Here is a 20,875-nt window from a genome sequence, read left to right as displayed (position 1 = left end):
ATTGGTCTGCTGCAGGCTGGGGGGAGCATTTCTTCAGTTTCCTTTCCCCCACTGAACCAGATGATCACATCAATAAAACTTTAGAGCAAGTCACAAAGTGAAAGGCTGAGGCAGGGGATCAACTGTGTCAGACATTTGTGAACACAGACAAGAACTGCACTGGCCTTAAGATTTACATAATTTTACCAGCATTTGAGTAAAAAAGAGCGGGGGAATACCCTCTGACATCAGAATGTAAACAAAAGGGCCAACATAAAATATAAAAAAATGAAACAGTCCCTTTGGGTCTGGTATGGATTTTGAAGGAAACCCCATGCCATGCCTCTGCAAAATCCATACCAAGCCCTTTATATTGGCTCTTTGTTTACATTCCACTGACAGCGGGCATGACTCATCGTTGTTAGAAAGCCGGCGGGTGGTGCCTCCTTAACAACTAATGACTCATTCCTGCTGGCTGGCAGCAGAGATAAGTCGCAGAAGTAAACACACATTAAAAAAAGTTATCAAAAATGCTGTAGCTGCACTAAAAAATCTGAATTTAAAATCTAATCAAAATGGCACTGCACTAGTGTGAACCTAGCATATAATCATTATTAAACTTGTCAATAATGTCTAAGTTTAAAGTGATTGAAAAGGCAGAATTTTTTTTTTTTATCTATGCATTAAGATTAAAAACATTCTGTGTGCAGCAGCCCCCTCAGCCCCCCTAAGGTAACTCTCAGGTAAGTGTACCTGAGCCCCATCTCTATCCAGCGATGTACACGACTGCCTTGGCCGTCTGGGACTTTCCCTCCTGATTGGCTGAGACGCGGCAGCCGTGCCAATGGCTCCCGCTGCTGTCAATCAAAATCAGTTAGCCATTTAGGAGAGAGAGGGGGTGGAGTTGAACCATGGCTCCATGTCTGAATGGCGGTGTGGGCACTCGACAGGAGCACCAAAAAGGACCCGAGAAGAGGAGTATCCAGTCTGCTCTGTGCAAAACCCCTACACAGTGCAGTTAAATATATCATGTTTGTTATTTTAAAAAAACGAGACTTTAGTATCACTTTAATTCCTGAGGTGTCTATTAACATGTATACCGTAATCCAGAACAAACAATCTGAGACACACCAGAGTTTAGGTTTATAAGAATTCTGTACTGAGTCATTACTGAATTCTGAGCAAGATAGGCCGACCGGCGACCCCAGGTGCCAAGATTGAACAGCTAAGAGATAAACGAAGCCCATGGGTGAATCTTAGTGCCAGCTTTGTATTTTTAATGATTTTTATGCGTAATTTTATTGTTTGGACTTGTCTGTGGGGTGGTATAATCACTACTCCACAGCCTGGAGCTTCCAGATTTGGTATACAATTACCCAACTCTGTCCCAAAATGTGTTTTTTAGAAAACTTTTTAATGAGAAATGCCCATTGTTACAGAAGCAAATCGAATCCATTATTTTAGAAGATACTGTATGACATGTTCTTCATAGTACAGTTGGTTGTATGGACAGGAGATCCTGCATTGCTTAGTGGTGGACACCTGCCTAATACTGATTAATGATTGTGGGTTCCATTGTGATTTATTAATTCTACCTGAACATGTGTAAATATCATCCAAAAAAACAAGGTTTTTGTTAGGGCGATACTCCCTAGTTGTTTCTTCCTGAATTATTAATATACAAATTCAGCAGGTTATACATGCATCCCATTCGGATTGTGCATTTTTAGGTCCCAAACTAATGATGAATTTCTTTTAGGCAACCGAAATTCAGTGGCAGACAATTGTGTAGGGCTATTTAGATATCTTTTATTCCATCAAAGCACCAATGACACCTATAGCCCCCCCAATTGCCTATCTTTAACACTTTACACAAAACCTACCCCTTTACAATGAAACTTAACCTAATCCTTTAAATTAATTCCATGCTCTGAGCTAAGGGCTCATTCTCAGTGGAACGCAGTGCAGAAAACCCCATGCACCACATTCAAATTGCACAGGGTGTGGGATCTGCTGTGGGTGTCAATATAATCCTAATGACACCCCAAAAGCAGATCACAAGTGCATGTGCATACACTGGATTGCATGGTACTGCCGTACCTAATGATCTGATGCAGTGAGTTTTTGAAAAGTAGTGCATGCAGTATATTTTGTGCGATCCAGTGTGATTTCTGCCCATTCAAATTGCTTAAGAAAACTGTATACAGTGCTGCCCTTCGTGGTTTTCATTGCTGGTTACCAGCTCTTTTCCAGGTGCCCAGAGTCATACAAACTGGAGCTGGATATCTATTTACCTTACCATTTAATTCTCAATCTAGGCCTTGGAGTTAAACCCTGAGCAACTATGCTAGCCCTTAAAACAGAGTTCCACCCAAAAAAAAAAGGTGACCCCCTGACATGCCACATTTGGCATGTCATTTTTTTGGGGGGAGAGCGGATACCCTGTTTTTAGGGGCATCCAGCTCCCACTTCCTCCCGGGGCTCCGCGGCCCCGGAAAGAAGTTCACCTTTTCCCACTACCTCCGTGCAATCTTCTGGGACATGTCACAGGTTCCAGAAGATTGCCCGGCTAATCACAGAGTGCAGCGCAGCTCGCCCATGCGCAGTGCGTGCCCGGCTGTGAAGCCACAGAGGAGGGGAAGAGGAGCAGGCCTTTGTTCGCCCGCATCGCTGGACCGTAGGACAGGTGAGTGTCCAATTATTAAAAGTTAGCAGCTACACTTTCTTGTTCTGCTTCTTCCTTTCCCTGTCCAGCCCTACTGCACAAGACTGCAAGAGGCTGATAGCAGGTACTTACATTGCTTGCAGTTAAGAATGCAATTAATGATGTATTATTTTTACAAACCTACAATAATTTGTCTTTCCTAACTGCTTAGAGTTCAGATTTAACCCAGAAAACCTTCAGAAACTAAAGTATTACCTAAACTGCTAAGCTAATACACAAGTTGGTACATGATAGTACTGATTTATAACAGTCTAGAGACTAGACGATAGTGACACCAAAATTGCAGGACCTAAAGGCTTGTCTCTTCACACTAACTACACAAACCTCCCCTTTTATTACACAGCATTTATTTCCTTCTGTCTTGTAGTAACATCTGTTCACAACTATGAACTCTGGGGCAGATTCACGAACAATTACGGCGACACCGCCGCAAGTTTTCGTCGTAAGTGCTTGATTCACAAAGCACTTGCGTGTAAACTTGCGACGGCGTAGCGCAAGCCCGCCTAATTCAAATGGGGCGTGTACCATTTAAATTATGCGCGTTCCCGCGCCGAACGTTCTGCGCATGCTCCGGTAGGAAATTTCATGTCCATGCTTTGCGCGAAATTACGGCGCCCCGACGTGTTTTTTGAACGGCGACGTGCGTTACGTCCTTTCGTATTCCCGGACGTCTTACGCAAAAAAAAAATTGAAATTCGACGCGGGAACGACGGCCATACTTTAACATGGATGGTGTAATTTTACACCACCTAAAGAGGACTTGTAACTTTGCGACAGGAAAAGCCGACTAGCGACGACGTAAGCGAATGCGACGAACGCGCGTACCTTCGTGGATCGCCGTAAACAGCTAATTTGCATACCCGACGCTGGAAAACGACGCGAACTCCACCCAGCGGCCGCCGGAGAATTACACCTAGGATCCGAAGGCGTTACGAAGCCGTACGCCTGTCGGATCTATGCCAAAAGCCGTCGTATCTTGGTTTGAGGATTCCAAATCAAGATACGACGCAGCAAATTTGAAAGTACGCCGGAGTATCAGCAGATACTCCGGCGTACTTTTTCTTTGAATCTGCCCCTATGTTTTTTGTGGACTTTCCTAAAGTCAAACTTTACCTAGAGATTACAATTTTGAGGAAAGGTGGACTTTTTATTGCAGAAGAGGCATGCTTTGTTTCTCTGGTGTTTAAGTCCATGTATGCTAAGAATTGTGTCAGTGTAACACTTCCGGGTACTTAGTACCTCTCACGGAGATCACAGTACTCCTCTGACAATTCCTTCTTCTGCTTTACTACCCAGAAGGATGAGGCCATCTTTATTCAGCCAACACCTTTAATGGTCACTGTGACAGGAGTCACTTTGGGTGGGGGGTTCGTGCAACTCAGCTTACCTTGGAGAGCTTTGGAAACTTTGGCCCAGATTCTCGAAGGCGTTACGACTGCGCAACACCATTAGCGCCGTCGTAACTCCTCATCTGGCCCCGGGTATCTATGCGACTGATTCTTAGAATCAGTTGCGCATAGGTACCCATTAGATCTGACAAGCGTAAGGCTGTTACGCTGTCAGATCTTAAAAGTAATTTTTTTTCCCGCCGCTAGGTGTCGCATTGTCGCTTTTCCCCTTCGTCTATGCAAATGAGGTAAGTACGGCGATTCCCGAACATACGCGAGGTCGACGCAGCGAATTAACGTCGTTTGCGTAGCGTACCCGACGCGTAAGGTTGCCCCTGCTAATTAGCAGGCGCAACCAATGTTAACTATGGCCGTCGTTCCCGCGTCAAGTTGAATCAAAATTACGTCGTTTGGGTAAGACGTCCGTGAATGGCGCTGGACGCCATTTACGTATACATCTAGGCAAATGACGTCGGGGCGACGTCATTTAGCGCAATGCACGTCGGGTAATTTACCCGACGGAGCATGCGCAGTACGCTCGGCGCGGGAGCGCGCCTAATTTAAATGGTGCCCGCCCCATTTGAATGGGGCGGGCTTGCGCCGAGCAATCTAACGATTCACCGCCGCAAGTTTACAGGTAAGTGTTCTGAGAATCAGGATTTAAACCTGTAGACCTGCGGCGGTGAAACGTAGAGCTCATACATTACGCTGCCCAGGAGCAGCGCTAATGTATGAGAATCTGGGCCTTTGTGTCCAGATTCCCCAGGTCCTCTTATGTGTAAATCACCCTGTGTCTCTAATAGGGGCACAGGGTGACCAAGAAATCCAGTCTGATCTGTACTAATCAGGCCCCGTACACACGACCGGATCTATCCGCTGGGATTGATCCGCGGATCAGTTCCAGCGGACAAATCCGGTCGTCTGTACGGCCTAGCGGATATTTATCCGCGGAGATTTCTCGGCCCGATCGATTTCAAGTGGATATACATTTCTTAGCATGCTAAGAAATCTATCCTCTTGAATCGGGTCCAGCGGATTGATCCGGTGGTCTGTATATATATATATATATATACATATATGTACATAGTATATTGTCTCATTTTGTTGTGTACTCTTTGCTGTGATCGTTTGGGGTGTGACTGTATTCTATTGTTCTATTGTCGCTGTCTGCCTCAAATATTATATGTGTAAGTGTGTTTGCTGTCAGGAAAGAGGGAGGGGGACTCCTCCAGCAGCCCCCTTGCTGATAAGACTGTTTACTGATGAGAAGTTTGAACACACCTGACCTGTGTGTCTATTGTCATTAGACAGTTTAACCTGCCCTGAATGCAAGGGTGGGGGGAAATGTTTCGGAGTTGGATATCTGTGCGCGTGCGCGCGCATGCTCAGAATCACGTCAAATTTACTCCCTAAGATACGATGGCTCAATGCCTATGACGTGAACGTAACCTACGCAGAGCCCCATTCACGTACGACTTACGTAAACGACGTAAAATACGACGGCTGTTCCGACGTCCATACCTTTGCATGGGATGCACCTCCTTATATGTGGAATAACTTTACGTCGGACGTACGCCTTACGTAAACGGTGTAGATTACTGCGACGGGCGCAAGTACGTTCGTGAATCGGCGTATCTAGGTCATTTACATATTCGACGCGTAAATCAATGGAAGCGCCCCTTGCGGCCAGCGTAAATATGCGCCCAAGATACGACGGCGTAGGAAACTTACGTCGGTCAGAGGAAGCCAAATTTCAGGCGTATCTTACTTGCAGAATCAGGCGCAGAGATACGACGGCGCATCCGTGCACTTACACGGTGTATCAGTAGATACGTCGGCGTAAGTTTTTCTGAATCCGGGCCATGGTGTCCCACTCTAATCAGCTAATTAACTCATAACACCTATAAAGGTTTCCTGAGCCTTTAAATGGTCTCTCAGTCCGGTTCAGTAGGTTACACTATCATGAGGAAGACTGCTGACTTGACATTTGTCCAGAAGATAGTCATTGACAACCTTCACAAGGAGGGTAAGTGACAAAAATGGCTAAAGAATCTGACTGTTCAGAGTGCTGTGTTCAAGCATATTAATGGAAAGTTGAGTGGAAGGAAAAAGTGTGGTAGAAAAAGGTGCAAAAGCAACAGAGATAACCGCAGCCTTGAGAGGATTGTGAAGCAAAGGCCATTCAAGAATTTGGGGGAGATCAACAAGGAGTGGACTATGGCTGGTGTCAATGCCTCAAGAGCCACCACAGACATATCCTGGACATGGGCTACAACTGTCGCATTCCTTGTGTCAAGCCACTTCTGCTGTTCTGCAAGCAGGATCCATCAGATCTACCTAAATGGCACCCGTGCTTCTTTGAGCCTAGCAATTAACTCCTTCTCTTTAGTACCAGCCTGTGAGGACCTCTGTGGTGCTGATCTGCTCCCGTTGCTATGGGAGACAGTCCTGCTCATGGAGGAAATGTCGACAGCTACTCCTCCTGCAAGAGGCTATCCTACCTGTCAGATGTACACATTTAAGACAGGCTGTTACAGAAACTTTTGTTACCCTTGGTAACAACTTGTGTCTTCACACTGTATTAACTCTTACACTGCTGTCTACCCCAATGTGTAAAACTGACCCGAGCTGTAGACTATTAGCTGGATTCAGTAAGAGCGCCGCATCTTTAAGGCGGCGTAGCGTATCGTATTTACGATACGCCGCCGTAAGTTAGATAGGCAAGTACTGTGGGCCAGATCCTCAAAAGAGATACTCCGACTTAAGTGCTGTTCAGTCTGTGTGTAACTTTGGAAACGATCCTCAAAAGGCTTTTTCCAAAGTTACACAGAAGATCCGGCATGTGTAATTGATTTACACTGTCTAATTTTAGGATGCAGTACCGCATCCGCCGCTGGGGGCATTTCGAGTCGAAATGCCGTTGCTAGTATGCAAATTAGCACTTAAGGCGATCCACAAAGCTTTCTAGCTTCTTTTTTGCGCCGTAAGTGTTATTTTGCAAGTGTAAAATTAGGGCTCGTTTTACAAAGTGTAAAGTTAGTCACACCTTGTAAAGGCCCATTGCAGCGACGGCATTTGGTATGCTTTCCCGAGGGAGAACTCCACGTCAATTTGTAAAAAACAAAACCGGCATGGGTTCCCCCCCAGGAGCATACCAGGCCCTTAGGTCTGGTATGGGTTGTAAGGGGACCCCCCCTACGCCGAAAAATCGACGTAGGGGGTCCCCTACAATCCATACCAGACCCGTATCCAAAGCACGCTACCCGGCCAGCCAGGAAGGGAGTGGGGACGAGCGAGCGCCCCCCCCCTCCTGAGCCGTGCCAGGCCGCGTGCCCTCAACATGGGGGGGTTGGGTGCTCTGGGGCAGGGGGGCGCACTGCGGGCCCCCCCACCCCAGAGCACCCTGTCCCCATGTTGATGAGGACAGGACCTCTTCCCGACAACCCTTGCCATTGGTTGTCGGGGTCTGCGGGCGGAGGCTTATCGGAATCTGGGAGTCCCCTTTAATAAGGGGGCCCCCAGATACCGGCCCCCCACCCTAAGTGAATGGATATGGGGTACATCGTACCCCTATCCATTCACCTGGAGGCAAAAAGTAAAAGTTAATAAACACACAACACAAGGCTTTTTAAAATATTTTATTATTCTGCTCCGGACGCCCCCCCTGTCTTCGTTATTAGCTCAATTACCAGGGGGGGCTTCTTCTTCCGCTCTCCGGGGGTCTTCTCCGCTCTCCGGGGGGGGGTTTCTTCTTCCGCTCTCCGGGGGGGGGCTTCTCCGGACTCCGGGGGGCTTCTTCCATCTTCTCCCCTCTTCCGCTCTTGACTCGGCGAACCCCGGTTCTTCTGCAGCTCTCCGGTGCCTTCTTCTTCAGCGCTGGCTGCCTGCTATGTTTGTGTGTTAGCTCGATTTCAAACAGGCAGCCGGCGCGGTCTTCTGTGATGTCAGGGTCTTCTCTTCCCTTCTTCCGATGTTGCCTCGTCGCCTGTTGTCGCTGTAATGATGGAAGTGCGCCTTGCATCCCATTTATATAGGCATCACCGTCCCATCATGCTCCGGCAGGTACCCACGTGGTGGGTGCCTACCCACGTGCACCCACCACGTGGGTACCTACCGGAGCATGATGGGACGGTGATGCCTATATAAATGGGATGCAAGGCGCGCTTCCATCATTACAGCGACAACAGGCGACGAGGCAACATCGGAAGAACAGAAGACCAGAAGAGAAGATGACGCCACAGAAGACCGCGCCGGCTGCCTGTTTGAAATCGAGCTAACACACAAACATAGCAGGCAGCCAGCGCTGAAGAAGAAGGCACCGGAGAGCTGCAGAAGAACCGGGGTTCGCCGAGTCAAGAGCGGAAGAGGGGAGAAGATGGAAGAAGCCCCCCGGAGTCCGGAGAAGCCCCCCCCCGGAGAGCGGAGAAGACCCCCGGAGAGCGGAAGAAGAAGCCCCCCCTGGTAATTGAGCTAATAACGAAGACAGGGGGGGCGTCCGGAGCAGAATAATAAAATATTTTAAAAAGCCTTGTGTTGTGTGTTTATTAACTTTTACTTTTTGCCTCCAGGTGAATGGGTAGGGGTACGATGTACCCCATATCCATTCACTTAGGGTGGGGGGCCGGTATCTGGGGGCCCCCTTATTAAAGGGGACTCCCAGATTCCGATAAGCCTCCGCCCGCAGACCCCGACAACCAATGGCAAGGGTTGTCGGGAAGAGGTCCTGTCCTCATCAACATGGGGACAGGGTGCTCTGGGGTGGGGGGGCCCGCAGTGCGCCCCCCTGCCCCAGAGCACCCAACCCCCCCATGTTGAGGGCATGCGGCCTGGCACGGCTCAGGAGGGGGGGGACGCTCGCTCGTCCCCACTCCTTTCCTGGCCGGCCGGGTAGCGTGCTTTGGATACGGGTCTGGTATGGATTGTAGGGGGACCCCCTACGTCAATTTTTCGGCGTGGGGGGGTCTCCTTACAACCCATGCCAGACCTAAGGGCCTGGTATGCTCCTGGGGGGGGAACCCATGCCGGTTTTTTCTTTGAAAATTGGCATGGAGTTCTCCCTCAGGAATGCATGCCGCTGTCATTTTTTTTTCCCCGACGCAACTTTAAGCCGTCGCGATCCTCAAAACTCGGCGTAACGTAACTTCGCGCATGCGCAGTACGGCCGACGCGCATGCGCAGTACGGCCGGCGCGGGAGCGCGCCTCATTTAAATGGGACTCGCCCCATTTGAATAGGAACGCCTTGCGCCGGCGGAATTTTAGTTACACAGCCTGAAATTTCTAGATAAGTGCTTTGTGGATCAGGCACTTAGGTAGAAACTTTAAGCCAGTGTAACTTAAATTGGATTTTTTAAGTTACGTCAGGTTTTTGTGGATCTGGCCCTGTATTCACAAAGCACTTGCCTCCTAACTTACGGCGGCCTATCGCAAATGTGGCTGGCGTAAGCGCGCCTAATTCAAATGAGGATGGGGGGGCGTGTTTTATGTAAATGATTGGTGACCCAACGTGATTGACGTTTTTTACGAACCGCGCATGCGCCGTCCGTGTACATATCCCAGTGTGCATTGCTCCAAAGTATGCCGCAAGGACGTATTGGTTTTCGACGTGAAACGTAAATGACGTCCAGCCCCATTCACGGATGACTTATGCAAACAACGTAAATTTTTCAAATTTCGACACGCGGGAACGACGGCCATACGTAACATTGACTAGGCCAGCTAGGGGGCAGCTTTATCTTTACGCCGCGTAACTCTTACAGAAACGGCGTATCTTTACTGCGACGGGCGCACGTACGTTCGTGAATCGGCGTATCTAGGCATTTACATATTCTACGCCGAACTCAACAGAAGCGCCACCTAGTGGCCAGCGGAAAAATTGCACCCTAAGATACGACGGCGCAAGCCGTCGTATCTTAGATAGGTTTAAGTGTATCTCAGTTTGAGAATACACTTAAACTTACGACGACGCAGATTCCGAGTTACGTCGGCGTATCTACTGATACGCCGGCGTAACTCTATCTGAATCCAGCTATATGTGCGCAGGTTATTTGAATTACACCTTTTGAGTAACCAATAAAAGGCAACGTTTCAAAAGCTTTACTTGGCATGACATTCAAACAAAGGCAACAGTCTTTCCCTAAACTAGTTACTCACTAACTCAGGCTTGTGGTTGCACCAGCATACCTGCACAGGACAGAGTCTATAACGGGTTGAGTTCATGATGGTAGTATCCAGGATTGACATCTTCAGTGAGGACTGCAGGTTCCAGCAATCCCCCCATGCTTTAGAAGGATCCTGAAGCCAGATGTTCATTAGTTGGCAATCTGGTCTCTGTATATTTCAGCATGCTAGCACGACGGACTCCAGAAACGTAACCACAAACAGAGCAAAGAACAGCCAACAGCAGAAACCATGCTCCCCTCAGGTCTGGACCTCTGTCCATTTTAAAATACACAGAACTAGTGGGTCAGACCTAAAAAAGCCTGCCAAGAAAGAACCGGCAAATACATTTAACACTAACCCTGCTGACTGGGGCAACACAAAACTCTACCTGCCTGCACACAGACTATCCCCTCTTCAGTCCATCATGAATACTGCTGCCAGACTCCGTCAACTTCCTTCCACTCACCCAATAAATAAAATTCTAAATATTAACAATGACATCCAAGGCCATCCACAACTCTGCCCTGGGTTACTGTACATAACCAACCTTGTCTCAAAATATCACCCAAACCATCCTCTCTGTTCCTCTTTGGACCTCTTGCACTCTACTGTAGTTCCCTCATCACCTCCTCGCATGCTCACCTCCAGGACTTCTTCAGAACCACTTGAAGCCTGTGGAACTCCCTACCTCAATCTGTTCAACTAGCTATTACTCTGCTGAAGTTAGGCTATCCCTGAAAACGTATCTTTCAGGCAAGCCTATCCCCCTCCATCTAAAAATGTAACTTTTACTTTCTCCATTAGCTTATTCCTCACAGTTATTATCTTTTGTATCACTTGATACTCCCTTTTAGATTGTAAGCTCTTTCTAGCAGAGTCCTCCAAACCCTCCTGTCTTGAACTGTAATATATGTGTACTGTCTCCCTTTATTTTGTAAAGTGCTGTGAAAACATTTGACACTTTATTAATCCTGAATGATAATAATAATAATTAATAAAGTTTGCACTTATCGCGTGTATTGGCAAAGTTAACCTGACTGCCTGACCGAATCTGGTCATTACATTTAAAAAAAAATTGATTCTCTAAGTTTCTCAAATGTACATTTATACAAATTGCAGAACATTTTCTTTAATAGGTTGCTCTGTAGGAGTATAAAAAAGAGGAAGCCAGACTTCACATCTTCCGAACGCCCCTCCAATCTTCTGTCTGCTCTCCTGGCTGGAGCCAGGCAAGACCTTCTGATCATCAGGCCTTGAACCAGTCGGGTCTGAAAGGCAGGAAGCTAGAGATGACATCTTGTTCCACGGCCCTCTGCTCACATCTCGTGAAGATGAAAGCACAGCTGCCCGATGCTTAACGCCTCTTTTCTCTGCTAACAGGCAGGCGTTGGCGAAGCTACAGAGTGTAAAGAATTAATTTACTTAAAGTGGAGTTGGCCAGGCATATTGCAGTACAGCAGAGAACACATCTGAGACATTTATACTTTTAGTTAGAAAAGTAATTTGTATCTTACTGTGAACCCAAAAGACCCAATATGTGAGCTGCTCAAGTCCTTGACATCCACCGCTGAGAGCGCCAGTCTGGGAGGGAGCTTGTCCCAGCTCCTATGATCGCTTTATAGGTAAGAAAGTCTCCCAATGGCCGCATATCTATACAGTCCCATAGATCGATGATTAGTGCCAACCTCGGCCTGGACTCCAACCAGGCCACGCCCAGGGCTGTCTTAATGAGAGGGCACACCTGGGCACTGCCCAGGGGTCCCAGCTGCATGGGGGGCCCCTGCACTTTCCCCAAAGCAGCTGGTCCTTGAACCCACTCTGGCCCAAAATTGGGGGGCCCTCATGATGGCACTGAGAGTGATGGGGGGATATCTGGGGTGTAGAGGGGTCAGAGTGCTGGGGAGGCATCAATCTAGCAGATATATTATATGCACAGGACAGCTTTGTTACTTTATGTATGTAGTATTTTCCCACTGTTTCTTTGCTGTACAGAATGATTGTTCATGTAGTTAATGTGGAGCTCCACCCAAAAGGTGCCTCCTACCTACTTGATGTCTGTTTACCTGCACTGTCTCCATTGTAGGGGCTCCAGAACATTACTTTGCCCAGGGGCCCATGATGCTATTAAGACGGCCCTGGCCACGCCCTCGTAGGGAGAATTTATTACATAATCTGTATCTTAGTTATAGAGTCAGATGTGATATTTAAAATGTACCTACCTTTAGATATATTTCTTTAGTCAGAGCATGCATTCTAAATAATGTGTAAATGTAACACTTCCACTTATTTATTACCTCTCACATTTATCACAGTACTCCCACTAGCAATGCATTTATCTGCATTTCTTCCAAGAAGAATGGTGCCATCTGTGTTCAGACATCCACCACTGTCACTATATATTTCCTAGACTGAGATGCTGGCTCAGAGTTGACACAATCATGTAAATCCTGAACCTATACAGTTTTTGGCTGTATTTACAAATGTCTTAATTGTGAGTGCAGTAGACTGATGACATCATTTCGGCATAGGCAAAGTCACTGTTTTGGGTTCAAGGATGGATTTTTAATGATTAAGAAGGTTTTAAAAAAAAATACAAATACCCGTTGTATATTGTCATGTTAGATATTTATTTAAGCAGACCTGTAAAATTAATGAAGGCATTAATGGAATACAAGATAAAAAAAAAATTATAAGTGAATGCTGGTAGGATTTCTGGGAATTTCAGCAGCAAAAGCTATCGACCAAATTTTCTGGCCCATCTGTGTATTGAAAAAGAAGAGAAATGTAAAGTATACTAATAAGGTAAAGCGTTATGTATAATATAATGAATAATATATGTAAATAAATATATATATATATATATATATATAAATATATATATATATATATATATATATATATATATATGTGTATATATACACACACACACTATATTGTCAAAAGTATTGGGAAGCCTGCCTTTACACGCACATGAACTTTAATGACATCCCAGTCTTAATCCGTAGGGATTGACCATTCTTCCAGAAGCGCATTTGTGAGGTCAGGTACTAATGCACTAATGTTGGACGAGAAGGCCTGGCTCGCAATCTCCACTCTAATTCATCCCAAAGGTATTCTATCGGGTTGAGGTCAGGACTCTGCGCAGGCCAGTCAAGTTCCTCCACCCCAAACTCGCTCATCCATGTCTTTATGCACCTTTCTTTGTGCACTGGTGCACAGTCATGTTGGAACAGGAAGGGGCCATCCCCAAACTGTTCCCACAAAGTTGGGAGCATGAAATTATCCAAAATGTCTTGGTATGCTGGCGCTTTAAGAGTTCCCTTCATTGGAACTAAGGGGCCAACCCAACCCCTGAAAAACAACCCCACATCATAATCTCCCCTCCACCAAATGATTTGGACCAGTGCACAAAGCAGTTCATGTGTGTGTAAAGGCAGACGTCTCAATACTTTTGACAATATAGTGTGTGTGTGTATATTTATATATTGTATATTAATTAATAAATAATACAAAGCATACGAAGCTAATGTCTGCAGGAGTTGGGCCAACCTGGGAACCTGAATCTAAATACAGTGGGGTAGATTCAGGAACAATTTCCGCCGGTGTAGACTGAGATGCGCGGCGTAAATGCCAATTTGCGCCGGCGTATCTCCGCGCCGTATTCAGCAAACAATATTACGCCGTAACGTAGATTTTTTTTTTTCGTTTGGACCTTTCCACGCCGGTGCGGCGTGGGCGCCCATTTACGCTGGTCTGAACTAGCGCGGCCCTGGTTTTTCTATTTTAAATATGCAAATGAGGGAGTTGGTCCGAGGCGCAGGCTACTCCCGGTGCGTGTAACTCTGGTTTGCAGCGGAAAGTTACCCTTTATAAAGCAGGGGTAACTTTACACCACACTTGCAGAGGTCAGCTGGAGAGCAGCTAAAGCAGCAGCGTTACAAACGAACTGAGCAACAACACTTGCTGGACAACACATAGAGGCGGTCCCCATGTTGGGAGAGGCCCTCAATAATTACAGCCCTCTCCTCTGGGCTGGTCATCCGCCCACCTGAGGATTCCTCATCAGCCATAACTGCCCCACCACAATGCAAACCACCTAGCTTAGAAAAAAAAAAGCTTCAGTACATTTGCACCTGCAGGGCGGAAGTCTGGGCTGATTCATGGACCGGGCTTTGGTAGTGGGTCGGCGTAGCTCAGGGATCACGCCGGGGCGCAGTTCTGAGCATGTGCAGATTGGGGCATTTACCCCTGGATGTCACTGAGCATGTGCGGTCTAAGATGCGCCCCGCCGTGACCCCTGCGCCACGCTCCCCGCTTCATTAGCATAGGGAGCCACCCATTTTATTCTACCCCGCCTTACGCCGCGCTACGCCGCCTTACGCCGTGTAAAATCCGCCACGCCGGGGCAAGAGACAGGAAAAAAGTTTCCTGAATCACTAGCATGCCTCTCTGCGCTGCTCCGGCGCAGTGTAAAAAAGATGCACTGCGCCGGACCAAAGATCCGCTGATGTTCCTGAATCTGGCCCCTTGTCACCAAAGTCTCAGGAAGCTATAAGGAACCAGCAGATGATTCAGCCTTCCAGCAGTCAACTATATCCAACACAACTGTTTTTCACATGTTACAGCATTAAAAAACAATTATTTGTTTTCTGATTTTGAACATATATTGGTTCAGAATAAAACTTTATTTTGTTTATTAACAAACAAACAAGAAAGAGAAAAAAAATAACTTTTTCATGGTTAAGACATACATGAAAATATATGGGAGCATCAAAACCCAACATGTACAGTACCACACATTGCCCTTGGTACCTGGAGTGAAAGAAACACTATTGCTGCGTACACACGACCGTTTTTCAATGCCATTTTTTAAATTGGTCATTAAAAACGATCGTGTGTAGGCTCCAGAGGATTTTTCTCGATGTGAAAAATGGCCATTAAATTGTAGAACATGTTCTACTTTTTCTCGTAGTTTTTCACGTCGTAGTTTTTCACGTTGTGTGTAGGCTTTAACGACAGGGGGGGAACGCGCATGCTCAGAAGCAAGTTATGAGAAGGAAAATTTGCATAATCAGCCAAAGGGTGGCGCCAATCGAATGGAACTTCCCCTTTACAGTGCCGTCGTACATGTTGTACGCCACCGCGCTTTGCTCGAGCATTTTTTTTTCACGATCGTGTGTATGCAAGGCAGGCTTGACAAGAATCATGTGGAGAAAAACTTCGTTTTTTTCCATGACATGAAAAATGGTCGTGTGTACGCGGCTTATATGTACAACATATTCATAGAACAAGCAGTACCAGAGGACAACTATAAAAACAGGTTTGCACGTGAAAAACCCAGGATAAAAGACATCTTGGCTGCTAGGTACTGGAAGGTGTGGGGGTGGAGGGGGAAGTAAAGGAAACATTAGAATGATGTGTTCAATAGACAAGGAACAGAGAGGCACTGGGAGAAGGAGAAAAAAACTTTCTCAAGTAATTTAGATAAAAAATATGATAAATAAAAAAGCTTAAGGGCAATAAAAAAAACTGTGCAGTAAGTCCAGTTAATAGTCCATATCAAAGAAACAATATTTAGTGGCTGGAGGAGCTATAAGCTAGTGTAGCACTGCCCTCTTGAGGGTCGCAAGATAGATCAATACCCCTCTGGCTTCCTGACCCTGAGAATAAAAATAATAATGATAAAATACACCAGAATGAGTTAAATCAATAATAGTTTACTCAATAGGATAAATGAAAAAAGAACCAAAGAATAAACTTAAGCTCAACTCCAAAAAACATATCTTATATAAGGTATTATTAGTAGCAAAAATAACTATCACCTTTATAGTTCAAATATTAGACATTTCCTATAACCAGATAGGTGCATATAATCTCTATGTTTATGGACTACAGAAGTGCACAAAGTACATGTGTCAAACCCTTCTCTACTGCTTCCCCACATAAGGTCCAGCAAAGTGACAGATAAACAAATATAACTCCAGAAAACAGTAACTATAGCACAATTCAACCTGCTCTTTAAAGAGAGTTCTTGGTAAATTGCAACTTTGTTAATTTCAACAAACAATTCCCTAAAGTGGGGAGAGAAGTAATATTAGTCCAGAGTTGTTGTGTGAAAATCTGGTTAGTCTTCAGCTAGCTTTCAAGTACTTACCGTAATTGCATGCAAAGAATACTTCTTGCTAACTAATGTAGCTGTTCCAATAGATTATGTGTAGTAAACAATATTCCTGTGCAACCAGAATTGTAGTTGAATTCACAATGAGCACCAGTGGCGGCTCCTCAATAGGGGGAGCACGGGTGAAACAGCCCCCCCACCCCCAAGCTTTTCACACAAAAAAAAGTCATTTAAGGCCTTGTACACACGATAGGATAGCCAGAGGACAACGGTCTGAAGGACCGTTTTCATCGGTCAAAACCGATCGTGTGTGCGCCCCATAGGTTAGTTATCCTTCGGTCAAAAAAATAGGAACTTGCTTTAAAATTTAACCGATGGACGCCTAACCAATAGGTCAAAACTGATCGTTAGTATGCAAAAGCATCGGTTAAAAACCGGTGCATGCTCACAATCAAGTCGACACATGCTTGGAAGCATTGAACTTCGTTTTTTTCAGCACGTCGTTGTGTTTTACGTCACCGCGTTCTGACACAATCGGTTCATTAACCAATGTGTGTAGGCACATGAGACCATCAGTCAGCTTCGCCGGTTAACCTAAGACAACGGTCCTTCAGACCGTTGTCCTCTGGTAATCCTATCATGTGTACGAGGCCTTAGAGTGTCCAGGTGCCGGACACACAGCAGTCTATGCAAAGTTTTTTCTAGCTTGAAATCAGTCTATTGCAACTGGCAAGCGTTTCACCTGCAAACACTCCCACTCTACAATGATTTGTCTCTGGCTCCTGTTCCTTTTTTTTATCAGCGTGTACCGGAGGATGACTGGGCAGTGCTCTTTGCCGGCTGGCTAACTGTGCTGTGGAGTGGACTCTGAGACACTGAGCAACCGACTTGTAGTGGAAGCCAGCCTGAGCTAAGCGGCGTGGTAACGGTAAGCAAAGCTAACGGTGCTGTGGGCCTCAGGCTCAGTCGCTCTCTCCTCTTCTCCGAGTCCTTGCTGAGTAAGCTAATTGTCTGACCACCGTGAGCTATATACCCTGATCTGTGAGGCTGAGCTTTATACCCTGATCTGTGAGGCTGTGCTGTATACACTGATCTGTGATGTTGAGCTATATACCCTGATCTGTGAGGCTAAGCTATATACCCTGATCTGTGAGGCTGAGCTATATACCCTGATCTGTGAGGCTGAGCTATATACCCTGATCTGTAATGCTGAGCTATATACCCTGATCTGTAATGCTGAGTTATATACCCTGATCTGTGATGTTGTGCTATATACCCTGATCTGTGAGGCTGAGCTATATACCCTGATCTGTAAGGCTAAGCTATATACCCTGATCTGTGAGGCTGAGCTGTATACACTGATCTGTGATGTTGAGCTATATACCCTGATCTGTGAGGCTAAGCTATATACGCTGATCTGTGGGGCTGAACTATATACCCTGATCTGTAATGCTGAGTTATATTCTCTGATCTGTGAGGCTGAGCTATATACCCTGATTTGTGATGTTGAGCTTTATATCCTGATTTGTAATGCTGAGCTGTATACCCTGATCTGTAATGCTGAGCTATATACCCTGATCTGTGAGGCTGAGCTATATACCCTGATCTGTAATGCTGAGCTATATACCCTGATCTGTAATGCTGAGTTATATACCCTGATCTCTGATGTTGTGCTATATACCCTCATCTGTGAGGCTGAGCTATATACCCTGATCTGTGAGGCTGAGCTATATACCCTGATCTGTGAAGCCGAGCTGTATACACTGATCTGTGATGTTGAGCTATATACCCTGATCTGTGAGGCTGAACTATATACCCTGATCTGTAATGCTGAGTTATATACTCTGATCTGTGAGGCTGAGCTATATACCCTGATTTGTGATGTTGAGCTTTATACTCTGATTTGTAATGCTGAGCTGTATACCCTGATCTGTAATGCTGAGCTATATACCCTGATCTGTGAGGCTGAGCTATATACCCTGATCTGTAATGCTGAGCTATATACCCTGATCTGTGATGTTGAGCTATATACCCTGATCTGTAAGACTGAGCTATATACCCTGATCTGTGAGGCTGAGCTGTATACACTGATCTGTGATGTTGAGCTATATACCCTGATCTGTGAGGCTAAGCTATATACTCTGATCTGTGAGGCTGAACAATATACCCTGATCTGTAATGCTGAGTTCTATACCCTGATCTGTGAGGCTGAGCTATATACCCTGATTTGTGATGTTGAGCTTTATACCCTGATCTGCGATGTTGAGCTGTATACCCTGATCTGTAATGCTGAGCTATATACCCTGATCTGTGAGGCTGAACTATATACCCTGATCTGTGAGGCTGAGCTATATACTCTGTCCTGTTATACTGAGCTATATTCTCTGTCCTGTGATACTGAGATATAATCTCTGTCCTGTGATGCTGGGGCTGTATACGCCTGTTCTGTGACTCTGGGGCTGTATACTCTGTTGTGTGATGCTGAGCTGTATACTCCTGACACTATGGGTAGAAGCAAGTGGAATACAGGGGAAGGAGTGGGTAGATTATATAAAAGGTGGGGCTCATGAGAAGTGGGAGGGGTCAAAAAGGAAGCGTGGGGTCAGGAGCCCCCCCATCCTAAAACTTCACCAGCCACCACTGGTGATCACTGACTTAAAGATATTAAAGTTTGTGGAACTACAAGCAACAGCAGATCAAGGGATAGCATGGATGTCTGTGTATAGTGTGCATGATATACTGGAGAAAATCTTGGCATTGGGGATGACAAAGAGTGTAGGGAACAAAGATATCTATACACAGTATATGTTAAATTGGGCAATTGCCCCCTCACCACACTGGAACAGGAGATGATGATGACAATGATGAGGATGATGATGACTCCGATGAGGATGATCATGATCTCTCAAGTGTATGGCTCAAGGGACAACCTCCAGCTTCCACTGCACTGCTCCATGGCTCACATTGATCTGATAACTAAACAGGGTGGATTAGACAGAAGTGACCCCCAGGCTGCTGCCGAACAGTGAAGGGGTAAATCTGTTAAAGCAGGCTGCAACAGCTGCAGCTTCTAGGTAGCAGATTCCCTGCACACTAATCCACACCGGTCCCAAGAGAGCGCGCCAGGCCCTAGCCTTGCTTCTTATTGTCCCTCCCAGCAGTCTGCTCCTTTCCATCAGCCTGCTGGTAGTTGCAGTTTCACACAATGCAACCAGAAGGCGAATCCTTTCCAAATGTACTACATATCCCAAGATGCCTTGCTTTACCTCTAATCAAAGAGACACAGAACCGCTAAACTGGAACACTAGAGAGAAACAGCTCATTGGTAACAGCATTACACAGCGTCTTCTGATTGCAGGAAAATGTAAGTATCAAGCTCCTGGCTACATCAGTCTGCAAGGGAAAAGGGAGTAGCCGCTCCAGGTGGAAGTGCGAAACGCGTCAGGGTCGGGTTTTATTTTATTTTGCTGTGACTTGTAGTGCTGTCCTTCTTTTAATAAAGGCTACAATTTGTTCAGAGTGCGGCTGTCCAGAGACAATTTTTGTTCCTGCTTTACATCAGTCTGCACACATCAAAAAAAAAGAGCAAGCAGCACCATCTAAGTGTAGAAGGTATAGCACTACCCCCGTAGGGGTTGCAGGTGACAGGGTTCCCCACTGCTGCACAGCCAGACACATAGCATTTTCATCTTTCATCCAGACACAGTGAACAGTCCTTGAGCTTTGTTTTGTGTTTTTACTAGGCGGTAATAACTTGGATGTGGATAGGACTTATGGGATGCCCAACTTGATAGTGGCAAAACCAGGGACAACTTCCTCCCTATGTACAACTCTGATTCATTCCTCTGTATAACCCCAATTAATTCCTCTGTACAAGCTAACAGTCTCTGTTAGATCAGCAACAGACCCTTACAGGGTAGGAGTACCTCCAACTCCCCTGTAGACACAGGCCCCAGCTCTACCACTGCAGGAAATGCAAGCCCACCTGGCTGCCTTTTCACCATTCTACCCGACTGACCCTCTTCACCAGTCTACCCGACTGACTCTCTGAAGAACTTCCAGACAGGGCCGCTGATTGGGGGGGGAACCACCAGTCCTCCTGTAGGGGGCTCGGGCAAACAGGGGGGCCCAACAGCAGGAGGAATCGGTGTGGTCAGGCGGAGGTCCAATTACAGAAAGATGCCCTGCGCGGCTCTCTACAGCAGCTGAAAGACAGTTTCTCTCCCTCCCGCCGGCTTTTAGCTGCTGCAGGGAGAGACAGAGACACAGGGCATCGTTCCTGCAATTGCTTCCCCCACACCTATCCCCCTCCATGTTCTTCTTTAGTGTTGAGCAGAATACGCCATATTCGATTTCGCGATATATCTCGAATATATAGTCGATTATTCGAGATATATTCGCTAAATTCGAATATTCGTGATATTTTATCGAAATGAAATGATTGCGAATTTTCGCTATTGCGAATGCGAAAATAATTGCGAAATTTCAATAACTGCGGTAGGAGC

Source organism: Rana temporaria, chromosome 3 (assembly GCF_905171775.1).
Source record: "Rana temporaria chromosome 3, aRanTem1.1, whole genome shotgun sequence".
NCBI classification, from domain to species: Eukaryota; Metazoa; Chordata; class Amphibia; order Anura; family Ranidae; genus Rana; species Rana temporaria.
Note: the sequence above shows the minus strand (reverse complement) of the source record.